This window comes from Fukomys damarensis, unplaced genomic scaffold, assembly GCF_012274545.1.
Source record: "Fukomys damarensis isolate Sample0158 unplaced genomic scaffold, DMR_v1.0_HiC HiC_scaffold_36, whole genome shotgun sequence".
In the NCBI taxonomy this organism is placed as follows: Eukaryota; Metazoa; Chordata; class Mammalia; order Rodentia; family Bathyergidae; genus Fukomys; species Fukomys damarensis.
The window spans coordinates 37,127,536-37,138,550 of record NW_022900948.1 but is presented as its reverse complement, the minus strand read 5'-3'; the positions used below and the strand labels follow the sequence as shown (position 1 = coordinate 37,138,550).

Below are 11,015 nucleotides of genomic sequence, written 5' to 3'. Positions count from 1 at the left end.
AGGTCTCACTATGTAGTTGAGAATGATCTGGCCATGTAGCCCAGGCTGGTCTTGAACTCACAGCGATCCTCCTGCCTCAGCCTACTGAGTGCTGGGATTATAGGTGCACACCACCAAGCCCGGCTTTATTTTTTTAGCAGGAAGTAACTTTAAATTGGGGAAGGCCTGCCAGGTGTGGTGGCACGTGCCTATCCTCCCAGCCCTTGGGTGAGGCAGGAGGATCACCATGAGTTCAAGGCCAGGCTGAATGACATACGACCCTCTCCCAAGAAACGAACTCAAACAAAAATCAGGGAACTCCTTACCCAGAGGTGATATTTAAGCAAAGTTTGAAGGAGAGTTTATTTTAAGTATCCCAAGATCACAGAGCGCCCCATTTTCAAGCCACTGCTGCTTTCTCAGCTCCCAGGTTCAGGTCTTTCATAGGAACATTAGCTTCCTCTTAGCTGGAGATTGTTTTTCCTCCCACGCACTCTCACCCTACAGCTGAAAGCGCCCTTTGCCTCACTCCATTCAAGGGTTCCCCATCACCCTTAAAATGAAATCTGGAAGCAGGATTAAGACCCTACTTGGCCGTCCGTCTCCTCTCACCTCCCCAACCGCAGCCATGGCCCACTGCGCCTGCGCACTCAGCTGCTCTGAGCCGGAACCTCTCAATTTCCTGTCCCATTTGCTCCCTGAACGTACCACCAACCCACTCATCCTTGTCTCCTTCCCTTTTGCACAAGGGGGTGGGATGAGTAGACAACCAGAACTGTAAGCTCAGCACCAGCAGGGAATGAAAGGGATGGAGTTTTTCAAAGGAAGACACTTCTATTTGTAAGGAGGAAAAACAAAACAAAACAAAACAAAAAAACAGAAGACAGAAAGCTGCCCCAAAGAGAGAGCAGGGGGTTTTGGAAGGATGGATTCCCTGTGGGTCTTTGTCTCTGGTCTCTTTAACGAACCTGTCACAATCTGGCACTTGTCACAATCTGATCGGCTTCTTTAGTCTCAGGCCACAAGACCCGAAACTGGGCACCATTGCCCAACGGGCCTTCCTTTAGGACCTCTCCATTTGCCCTTGTCAGGGCCTTATCTTCTCTGGGAATCATAAATTGAATAGGAGGTGTGTCACTGCCAAAGCGGTTTAACGTTAGGATTAAGGAAGCGTGTTATAAGTGCAGCAATATAGTTACCCTCCAGGTGGGAAGGGGCTGCTAACTTGATTAGGGCACCTGGCTTCCTTGGGGCTCAGTTTATCAGGTTTTTCTCTACTAAGATCTTCTGTTAGCTGCACTAACTGGTGCCTTTGGAGGTCTGATTTTACTTTCCCTTTGTCCATTTAATCGCTCTCTCTAGTAAAGTTTTAGCTCTTTCTAGTCATGATTAATTAGCCAGAAAACTTAACGAGGCCCTCGTTTTATTCTTTTCCTGCCTACCAGCCCCCTTTCCCTCCTGGGCCAGCACCTTCTGCCCTCCTTCTGTGTCTGGGGTATCCTCGCACCACCTCCCCCCAGCCTTCAGCAAGGTCCTTTCCCACTGAGGCCTCAGCTCCTTCTATCCCCAGCTCTGGCTCTCTTCGACCTGCATCCGTCCATCATAATCTCCAGAAATATTTTCCCTTTTCTCTGATCCCTTCCAGCTGACACCCTCTCTCATCCTCCCAGGCAAGCATCTTAACGGACGGAGGTCCTTTTAGTGACTGATGTAACTTCTCACGTGAGGTGCATTCCCAGATCCATTGTGGTCCACCGAGCTCCCTGACACCTGCTATCCCCAGGGTCCTTCTGTTCTCTCCACATGCTGTCACACTGCCATGGGTAAACTCTCGTCCACTCTGTTTCTGTGGTGCCCAGAGCTAACATCAGATCAGCGGCATCCCGTGGACCCTTCCTGGGCCGCCGAAATAGGCACCCAGACCACAGCCTGTCCTGCCAGAGAAGCATCTTCTCTATCTCCCTACTCCTTCATCCCTCTCCAGAAAATCCTGATCAGATAGAGATGCTCTCCAGATTCCGTCCCCTTTCTTCTTTCTAGGGAGCCATACTCCTTTCTCCCCCCACTTTCAATTCTGTCCCCTGGGGCTGTCTCAGGGGTGCGCCTAGAGGTTACAGGCTCCCAACCATCAGCTGCTTCACTGCCTCCAGTGGCTGGAATTAGGTTCCCTGGCCCCCATGAACGTGACCCTTTTTGGAAAGTGGGCCCTTACAGGTGTCTTCCAGTTAAGATGAGGTCACTCTGGACCTCTGCTCCAGGGACTGGTAGCCTAATAAGACAAAGGAAGTGGGGGCCCAGACCTAGAAGACAAACACAGGGGAAAAACACTGTGTGACATCAGAGGCGGTTTGGAGCCTCACGGCCATGAGAAACTGCAAAAAATTGCGGGAAACTGCCAGCTACTGGGGAAGAAGGAACAGATTCTCCCTCGGAGCCCTCAAAGAGGAACCAACTTTTTCAACACCTTTGGTTTAGGCTTGTGACCTCCACAACCTTGAAAGATATTTCTGTTGTGATAAAGCCACGTATTTTGTGTTGTTACAGCAGCCCTAGAACACTGATCTGTCCACCTGCTCAGCATTCCTCAGGCCTCCTCTACACCTGGCTCTGTTCGAGAATCCCCAGGTCTTCAACGCAGACAGGAGGTGACTGCTGCCCTTGGGAACTTTGGAGGGCTGGATGGAAACACACACACAGCACCCTGTGCTCCAGGGGCCGCAGAGGCTGTGAGAATGTAGGAGGAAAAATTCATTGCTGTGGAAACTAGATCTCTGAGGAGGCGGCCTTTGAGTTTTGAGGGTTGCACATTCATCGGCCAGGTTTGCACAGCAAGTGAAAACAGGCTCTTTCCAGCCACCAAGCCTGTGCAGGTCCCTGCCAGGCCCTTGGCACCTGGAAAACAACAAAACAAATAGCCACAAGAGATACTGGGAAATCTCTGCTTCTACCTTGCATGGGAGCTGAGGGCTCAATCAGGGAAAGGACCTACCCAAGGCCAGTATGCTATGAAATTGTGCCACTGGACTCATAGAAAAGTGAGTCTTTCTCTGTCCTAGCTGTGCTATTGATTTGAATTAAAAAACAAAACAAAACAAAACATTTGGGATGGGGGATTTAGCCTAGTGGCACAGTGCCTGCCGGGCAAGCTTGAGGTCCTGAGTTCAATCCCCAGTATAAAAAATAAATAAATAAATAAATAAATAAATAAAATTTCCCCTCATTGCTCACCAACCCCATGTGCAGACAGGGTGAAATGTTTCCCAGGCTCACTGGGGAGGCAGGAGGCCCTGGCAGGACAACCTGTCCTTAGTCAATTGTCACAGCTGCATCCTTACCCAGGCTTTTGCTGCTGTGACCCAGGGCAGGAGGAAAGTTCTCCACAAGCCCTGAGTCCCTGTCTCAGGAAGCTGGGTTTCCCCCTCTTGCCTGGCCAGTGGCCTGTTTCCATACCAGCAATGGGGCCCTTGTTCCTCTTTACTCTCCCTGGTGGGTCCATGGCTTCCCTTGGGAGGACTCAGGCTGGAGGGCTCCTGCGTGGGCTGGCTGCTCCCGTGGAAAGCCAGAGCTGCTTGGTTCATAACATGACTCCGAGGGACTACAGGGGATCAGGCTCGACCGTGAGATTTATAAATCCTGAAGGGTGGAACTGTCTCGCCTTTCCCAGCACTTTAGTTTTCCAGGGGTCTTTGGGAAGCACGTGGGAAGGGATAGATGGACGAGGTTGAGTTACCAGATCTCTGGAAGGAAGAAGGACTTGGAATGTAAAAGTCCTGTCGTGTCACTCCTGCAGGAAACCAAGATTCCTTATTGATTTCTGTGGAGCCCAATTCACAGCTGTAGCCCCAGGCTTAGGCCAGGCAGGGCAGAGCGGAGCTGGAAGGGACCCCACACTTCACAGATGGGGAAAACAGGCCCAGAGGAGAGGGGACAAGCTTATGTCGCACTGGCAGCCATTGTACTTCTAGTTTCCAACACAAAACTATTTCCCCTAAAGGGACGTCTCCACAGCCAACATCCCATATTCTGTAACCAGAAGTGTGGCTTGGACAGTTGTTTTGTCTTTTCTTCTAAAATCTGATGTTATGCACACTTATACACTGAAATGGCCTGTAAGTTTCCTTTCTGATGCGGAACTTGTCTGGATATTCTGGCCTCCTAAGATGAGCTGGGGGAGATTCTTTCTCTTTGGATTTGTCTAATTTGTCTAAAGTTTCTTTCATTCTATTGTTCTTTTCCTAAGATAGAAGGTTAGCTTCTCCAACTCACTAATTTTCAGATCTTTATCTTAATAAATAATGTAAAGCTCTAAAATGAAAAAAATCTGCTGGCACTGCCGTGTGTGTGTGTGTGTGTGTGTGTGTGTGTGTGTGTGTGTGTGTATTTTCCCTATTGCCTCCATATTACACACCAGATACACATGCACCCCCTTACTTAATCTCTACTTAGTCATTAATTCTACCTTATTGTGTGGATTCTCCTAACCAACCTGTTAATCCCAAGGCCCCGGCAAATGGGTAAGAGGCACATAAACAGTGGTGCCAGGGTTACTGTCCAATGGTCTGGGATCCATCTAGTCCAGAGAGCCAATCACAGTGTGGCAAGACCAAGTACTGACCTGGGAGGGAGAGTCCTTCTCACTTGATAAAGTTAGGAACAAAGGACACCCCACACAGGGCAGCTTTCTGTCTTCTGCTCTTTCCTCCTTCTAGTAAAGCATCTTCCTTTTAAAACTCCATCCCTTTAATTCCTTACTGGTGCTGAGTTTAGCATCCTGGTTGGCTGCTCATCATAGGAGCAGCAATGCCCACCCTGGACACAACCGAAGCGGCATGCTAGAAAACTCTTTCCCTCCTTTCCTTCTCCACCAGGACTCACATTGTCAAAATGGACATTTGTAACACAAATGTAAAATGACAACATTGGGTTAATCGAACATCAGCAACTAACAATTACTGGGTACCTGAAGACTCTCTTGAGTCAATTCTCCAGGATGACCTCCTTTAATTCTGGTAGTAATGGGTACCAAGGGCCATCTCCCAACCAGATGCTCTCATCTCCATTTATAAATGCGGATTTATAGGTGGAGGCATGGAGAAGTTTAGAAAGTTGCCTGGCAAAAGGAACAGAGCCCAGACTCACACCCAGGCATTCAGGCCCTGGCGTCTATGTCTGACAGCCCCAAGGCTGCCCAGGAGAGATGAGGACTGCGATTATTCTTATCACACAGGGCAGAAAACCAACTGGCTCGCCCTATCACTTGCAAGCAAGGGCAAGCACATCTGTTGTGATGGCCCTAAACGTTCTTAGGATCAGACAGATGACTATGCGACCTTTGTGTCTAGCATTCCGTGCCGAGATCAGTTAGTCCTCACATTCTCGGGGAGGAGAGCAGGGTGGGAATCTCCACCAAGGGGGCCTCTAGTAGGAAAGGATCTGGGATGCAGAGCCAGGCCTCAGCACTGTAAGGGTGCGGCTGCCTCCATCCACCCTGAGGCCCTGGAATTCACGGTCTCTGGATATGAAGAGGAACAAGACCTGGATTTGGGCTGCTGTCAGATGCTATCAGGTGGGCTCGTCATTCAGGCAGGAATGAGGAGATTTGGCTTCCAGTCCCTGGTTTTGATCAGCGGAGTTCTGCAGCCAAAGGCAGTCTCGTCTGCTGCAGTTCTATTCTCCATTAAGGAACCACCGGAAATGGGCGCTCCCTGTGTTTTTCCAAGCTCCAGGATGAGTGAGGGGAAGGAGGAAGGTAGCACCTAAATCTGCTAGGAGTTGCCCGTGGTGCCTTGCAGGTTGGCTCGCTTTCTGCCTGCCACGCTGAGGCTAACCTGGAGCCTTATTCTCCTGCTGATCCTGAACCTGTCGCCCAGAGGCCCCTGGAAGAGCAGCACTGGACCATCAAGGGGAACATCCAGCTGCTGAGCTTCACAGGGCCTAGGTCCATCAAAGGCATTCTTTCCTGCTTTGAGGGTGATCTTGAGGATTCACTGGGATAAAGAAGAGAGGCAGCTTTGTAAACTAGAAAGCAGGGAATTATGTGAGTGTGAGCAGCACTGGCTCAAGAGGCCCTATTGAGAGAACATTTACCTGGCATGCGGGAGATTCTGGATTCCATCCCCAGCACAGCAGAAAAGTTTAAAAAGAAGCTTGTTTATTTCAGCCCAGCCCATCCATGTTTCTCCCTTCTCCACTGATCATAGGTCAAGCTCCTGGGTTATTTAACAAAGTAATCGTCCCTGGCTCCAGAGTACTTGGGATTGGGAAGGGAACTCAAGAGAAAGAAAGGACTGGGCCCTGTCTTGTGGCCCTAGAGAGAGAGGTGGAGGAGACAGTCCCCAGGGCATGTAGTGTCCAGCACAAAGTCTTCTGTGATCTTTATTGTTTTTAAATTTTTATTGGTATCACTACATATTTACAGTACATAATGATTATATTTATGTAACACATCCTCTTTCTTTTTTGTTCTTTTGTTTTTAGTTCATTTGTTTTGAGCCAAGATCTCACTTTATAACTCAGGCTGGCCTCAAACTCACTGTGCAGCCCAGGCTGGCCTTAAACTTGCAGCACCTCTCCAGCCGCAGCCTCCTGAGGGCTGGGATTAAAGGTGTGTGTCACTGCCCTGCCTGGCCCTTCGGTCTCTTTCCTTTTCTCACCCCCCCCCACCCTGATCTCCTTCCCCAGTGGGATCCTTATTCCTAACACTCAAAGTTCACTCACCTGTGTAAGCACTGAATCTGAACTGTGCCCAGCCCTCCAGGAACTCGGGCCCTTCTCCATCATACTGCCCTCAGGGAACCATCAACCTGACTTCTAGTAATACGTTGATTTTGCTTACTTTTGAACTTTGAAAGGAGTCTGGAGGGGTGGATCCTTTTGTTCCAGTTTCTTTCCTGCCCTCACCAAGGGTGTGCTCCACCCTTGGTGGGAGGGGCTGGGCTTGTTCCTTCTCATTGCTGCCCACAGAATCCCACACTGCAACCTAGTGACAACTTTCATGCTCTTGTAAAGGAGCCTTAAGGTGGTCCATTTGGGGTGTGTTGTGAGTGTTCTAGGGTATCTCTCTGGGGTATGGAGCTGCGAGTGGAATGACTGGGCTGTAAGGTTTGTGTTTGTGTGGGTTGAGTACAACGCCAGCAGGCAGGATTTACATTAGAAGCCATCAGGGAGAACTTTTGGACCCCACAGTTTATAGTCAACTGGCTCCGACCCTGAGAAGAGAAGACTGGATTCATTGTGGCCGAGTGACCCGGTTTTTGACTCCTCCCTGTCCAGCCTCGATCTCCCTCCTTGTTCTGGGGCTCCCAGAGCTTCAAGGAAGTGTTTTAGCTACCTGAGGGGATGAGGGAGGGCACTCTGGGTCAGCTGCACCCTGGAGTCAAAGCCCTTTGTGTCATCTCTAGTACAGTTGTTGAGAATGACTTCATTTGCTTTGTGAAAAAGCTTTGGCTTTGTAGCTTTAGCTTGAAAACCCACGAGTCCAAGAGCCTCAGCAGCTGGCAGGTTCTATTCTGGGTCAAGGGGATGGGTGTGGGAAGAGTTAAGCATTGTTCAGTCCAACAGCAGGGCTGAGGCTCAGTGACCTTTTAAAACTCTTAGAAGCCAAGGCGAGGGATTTAGCTCAGTGGTGCTACCACCTGCCTCACAAGCACAAGGTCCTGAGTTCGATCCCAGGTACCAAAACAAGAAAAATCTTAGAAGCCACGTATGGTGGCACCTACCAGTAATCCCAACACTCTGTGAAGCTGAGGTAGAGGATTGAAAGTTCTAGCTCACTTGGGCAACTAAGCAACTTAGTAAGACCCTGCCTCAGAATAAATTCTAAAAAGAGCTAGGAATGTATGTTGCTCAGTGTGAAGGCTCAAGGTTCCACCCCCAGTACTTTAAAAAAAAAATGTCATATAGCATGGTTGTGATGCGGAGATCTCATACAATTCTGTAAAATACAGTGCTCTAATCAAAGAGAGTGCCTTTCAAACCTGCAGGGCGTGGGCAGGCCTTTGCTCTGACAACTCTGAGGTGGAGGGAGTTTGAATGCAAGCCTTGGGGATTCTCAGGAGTGCTTTACCCATCTACTTCTGGTTGGGGTGTGTGGGAGTTTTTTGGTTGGTTGGTTGATTTTTAAGCTTTGCTCCTGGGAGCTAGCTGTTCCTTAAAGTAGTCTGGATCTCACGTGGTTCCCATTTTTCTGCAGGAATGGTGACATGGGTGGCCAGGCTGTCCCTCCCCAGAGTGGTGGCCTTCCCTCCTGTGATATCTGGCCTGGTTTGGTCTCATAATTTCACTTGATGAGGGAGGTCAGCCTGGTGGCAGTGGGGGTCCAGGGGGATGATTTGCCTTGGTTTGTATCTCTGAGACAACAGACCTGATAAACAGTCCATTTCCCAGGGGTGCAGGAGCAAACCCCACAATGTCTAAGCTATAAGGGACCTGTCTGCCTGCCTCTTCCTGAAGCAGCTATTTATTCTTTTGGCAGGAGTTGGACTCAGCACCTTCCCGGACTCTGAGCCCTGCCTCCTCCTGTGGGACAGACTGAACTCTGTCATTTTGCATTTTGCTCTGGAGGGAAAGAAGCAGACGATGAGGTATGTGATATATTGAAACAACTGCCAAGCTCAGGGCCGCTGGGAACCATGAGCAGGTTCCCGCATGGCCCCACCTAGGGGAGATCCTTGCTCCCTGGTCCCTCCGTAGTTTTGGAAGGAGACAAAGTCCTCTCTGGACAGTGGATCTGGAACCAAAAGCAGGCGGGATGCAGGTTTAGGGACTTTGGCTGTAAGTTCTGCTCTACTTTGTTTCCTTTGACAGGAATTCACAGGGCTGGGGCTGTGGCCAGGACTTTTCTCTGCAGGGGAGAGAGGGTGAGTCACAGGGCCCCAGGGGCAGGTGTTGGGCGAATGTGAAGCTCTCTCAGGGCAATGCAGGATCTTCCTTTTTTTTCTTGCTTCGGTTCTTTCTGGAGAAATCCTTACACAGGAATTTTCCAGCCAGGCTGCTGCTGGATCGAGCTTTAACTGTCCTGAAGGCAATGCAGGAAAAGATGCTACACGATGTAATGCAGGGAACAGGTTGTTCCATTTGTGACGTCTGGAGCTGTGTATTTAGTCTGAACCCTGTCTTATTTTCCTATCTCTGTGTTTACTCTGGCTCTTAGAATGAAAAGCATAACTGGAAACAGGTTTTACTGCACGCTCCCCCCGAAATTGTACCGAGTTTCCTCTGATGGCGAATATTTTCCTGTGTCACAGTTTAGAGAGGTTTCAGCCCCAGCGCCACCCCAGTGCCAAGAGCTGGGCCTGGATGCAGAGGGTCTGCTCTGCAATCTGCTACTCCTGGGTGCACCTAGCCATCTTTGGCCAGCTACTACTCCTTTTTGCTAAAGCACAGGCCCCTCAGTCAAAGGTCCAAATACACAAGCGGGAGGGACGGTAGGAGGGAGGGTAACCCACGCGGGTTCCGGGAGTCACCTGGAGATGTCCCGAGCTGAGCCAGCCAGGCTCCCCGCCTGCTCCAAAGGGAAGCACTGGGTCAGTCACTGCATGGTAATCCTGGGAGGAGACTGGAGTTGTGAGCGTGGGGATCAGCCTTGTCCTTCCTCAGAGCATCAGAGGGCCCAAAGAGGGCACTGGCGGCTGACTTCCTGGGTCAGAATCCCAGAACCACCTTTTCACATTGACCTTGGCTGTGGTGCTTAGGGTGGGCTGTGTTAGGGTGGCCTTGGATACAGCTGGGAGATGGGTGGAGCACACCTCTGGGTGTACCTGTGTGTGTCCCCGAACGTCACTTTGGGCACTGTCTCCAGTCCTTTGCCTTCTCCGGCACTGTTCCCTTGCTCTCCTCCCACCCGCCGCCGTGAACTAAGCAGCTTTGCTTTACCACACCATTCTGCCCTGGTGTTTCTGCCTTGGAGCCAGATGAACAGGGACTGAATCTTGTTAAAACATGAATCGAGTTAACCCTCTCCTCCTTTGAGTTGTGGGTGTTGGGTACTGTGTGTCAGTGATGGGAAAACTAAATAATACCCCGGATAAATTAATTACCTTTCTGATCCCCTGTTTTCCCATCTATAGAACAGGATTAATAATAGAATAACTTCAGAGTTGTTGAACTCGGCTTAACTGAAAGGCTGCTGGGCAAAGGTCTAGCCCAGGGCCTGGTGTGGCTCAGCTCAATCGCAAAGGATCTAGGGCTTGCAGGACTTGGAGCTCTTTCAGTTTTGGAGGCTCTCTAAGAAAGAATGCCCAGTATAGAAGGGTGGCTCCATGCAAGTACAAGAGCAGGCATGGACATGAGCTTTTAAACTATGGGTAGAGATGCCACAACAAAAACAAACTGATGACTCCTCCAAATACAACGAAACCTAGAAAACTACACAGAATAAAGTGACGTAGGGTTAGGGTTTGGTGGTGCTCTCCTATAATCCCAGCTCTCTGGAGGCTGAGGCAGAAGGATCACCACAAGTTTGAGACCAGCCTGAACCTATATAGCAAGGCCCTGTCTCAATAACCAAGCAAACAACAACATAATAAAATGATGGAAAAGACAATACAGAAATGATTACTATTAGCAATGCATTGCCTGATGTCCCGGACGTATTTTGGCTGTATACTCTGACTCATTATCTTGACAAGGATTTTCTAGTATCATTTTTAATAAAGGAAACAAAGCCAGTTGTGCTTCCAGCAATGATTGATCAATGGTTACTTCTTATCCTTAAAAGCTCCTTTTGGCTTTACACTTTGTTGCTGGTGCTGCTACATCTGTAAAGCTTTGGACACATTTGTAAAGCTTTGCTTGCTGGGATCCCCAGAGAGCTCAGCCCTTTGGTCTTCACTAGGCACACTGGGGCCTGGGCCTGGACACGGGGAGGCATGAGGTGGCTCTGAGGCCTGAACCACAGTGACCCCTGAGCTGGGGGCAGTGAGTTGTTCAGCGGCTTGTCCTTGCGGTCCCGGGAGAAGGTCCTGAGACGGGTTGTTCTGGGGACCACACGTGGGCTCAGCTCCTCCCCTCTGCCTGTAGCCCCAGGATGGCCACCA

General features: G+C 49.9%; 1 protein-coding gene across 4 annotated transcripts in view; it reads left to right on the top strand.

Annotated features, from left to right (window-relative positions):
* LOC104847520 (N-acetyllactosaminide alpha-1,3-galactosyltransferase-like) overlaps nt 1-11,015 on the top strand; it is a 72,279-nt gene that overhangs the window by 29,603 nt on the left and 31,661 nt on the right. For 3 of the 4 annotated variants that reach the window (XM_010602951.2, XM_033759090.1, XM_010602949.2), the window contains exon 2: nt 8,453-8,561. The exons of the other annotated variant lie outside the window; for it this stretch is intronic. The gene's annotated coding sequence lies outside the window, so the exon portion shown is untranslated. The remainder of the gene's footprint in view (nt 1-8,452; nt 8,562-11,015) is intronic. 4 annotated transcript variants of the gene reach the window in all.